Below are 1,597 nucleotides of genomic sequence, written 5' to 3'. Positions count from 1 at the left end.
GGAGTTTTTATATGTTCCTGCCACTGCAATACCTTTATAGTAAGGTGGGTTGGTGGCTAAACATAGCCAACAAGAATCAGTGATTTGGGGGTTGGTATTATTTAGGGCACTAAAAGCTCCTTTAATTAGATTGAGGAGACAGTCCCTTGTAGAGGTGGGTTGTTTTTTTAACCCCTTTGGGGTGAGTGAAGTAAAGATGCGTTGGCTCTGGGGTGGGACAGGAGGCGATTTCTCAGCTGGGAAGGGCTCTGCCAGCACAGGGTTAGGTCCTATTACTGTACTCTGTAGAGGACGATCAAACAATTTTATCATAAATGATAGCCCATTATCATAGTTTTCTTGGTAAAGCCTGATTCCCCACCAATATCCTGACTGCCATTGACGGGCTTTTTTTTGCCAGGATCTGTGAAAGAGATTTTTAGGGGGTGACACCAATTACTACATGCAGCTCTTTCTTGTTTAACGGAATTGGGATTTCACAGGCTAACTCGAGAGTAGTTAGCTGTTACAGTTATGAAATCCCAAGAGGAAGAAGGTTTCCAGTAAGTATTCCCAGTTGTTTCACATTTCCAGCTTCGGCAATAGAAATTGCTCTGTCCCCTGCACTTACGAGTTAGCCCTCGTGTATTCAGGTCATGGCCTGGACAGACACAGAAAGTGAACCATCTTAGGTTCCCTCTCTGTCTCTGATTTCCACAACCTGCTCGTCCTCCAAGGAGGGCAGGGGCTAGAAGGCCTTGAGCGTCATGGGGAGTGGGCCATGAGGGAACAGTGGGTTTAAGGGTTGTTTCTACTTCCCAGTCTGCGGGGGATCCATGGGCTAACTTACAGAGGTCAGGGTACAGATCTGGCCACCAGGTCCAAGGGGTAACGATTGCAGAGATGGACTATACAATGTTCCCTGCTTGAGATTGGACTACCCAGGTGAGGTTGTGAGGGGCGTGCGGGTTGCGGTTACTTGCGGCTGTCTTGACGAAGGCGCAAACGAAAAGGATTATCAGTCCTTTCCAGAGTCCACTGGTCATCTTCACTGGTCAGAGCTGCCTTGACATGAGAAGCATGGACCCAAGCTGCTATTCCGTCTACTTTAACAACTGTAGGGGTAGTCAGCAGCACTTGATAGGGTCCCTTCCAGAGAGGCTTCAGATTGCTTGTCCGGTGCCTGCAGATCAAGATTTTATCTGCAACCTGAAAATTGTGGGGAAGGGGAGGCAATTTACCATTATAAATCTCTTGAAGGTCACCTTTTGGCATGTTTCAAGAGCTTTCAACTGAGTCATTAATGATGCAGAATCAGTAAAACTGGCATCATTGTACTTCACATTTACACTAGTAAGAGGGGGTTGTCCCCCATACAGGATCTCATAGAGGGTAAGTGAAAGGATCCCTGGGGTGTTCCACGCACGGAACAGCTCGAAGGGAAGGAGAGCAATCCAATCTTTTATGCTGGTCTCAATAGCTATTTTAGTTAAGGTCTCTTTTAGAGTTCTATTCATCCTTTCTACCTGACCTGAGCTCTGGGGTCTATAAGCACAATGCAATTTCCAATTCACCCCCAGTTGTTTGGCCAGTCCCTGACTCACCTGGGCAACAAAGG

At 47.0% G+C, this 1,597-nt stretch overlaps 1 pseudogene; it reads right to left on the bottom strand.

Moving 5' to 3' along the window:
• Positions 1-954: 954 nt before the first annotated feature.
• LOC102874362 overlaps positions 955-1,597 on the bottom strand; it is a 5,140-nt pseudogene continuing 4,497 nt past the window's right edge.

Source organism: Elephantulus edwardii, unplaced genomic scaffold (genome assembly GCF_000299155.1).
Source record: "Elephantulus edwardii isolate Elephantulus edwardi_28Jun2011 unplaced genomic scaffold, EleEdw1.0 scaffold00160, whole genome shotgun sequence".
In the NCBI taxonomy this organism is placed as follows: domain Eukaryota; kingdom Metazoa; phylum Chordata; class Mammalia; order Macroscelidea; family Macroscelididae; genus Elephantulus; species Elephantulus edwardii.
The sequence above is the reverse complement of the archived record's forward strand: the minus strand, read 5'-3'. Positions and strand labels throughout refer to the sequence as shown.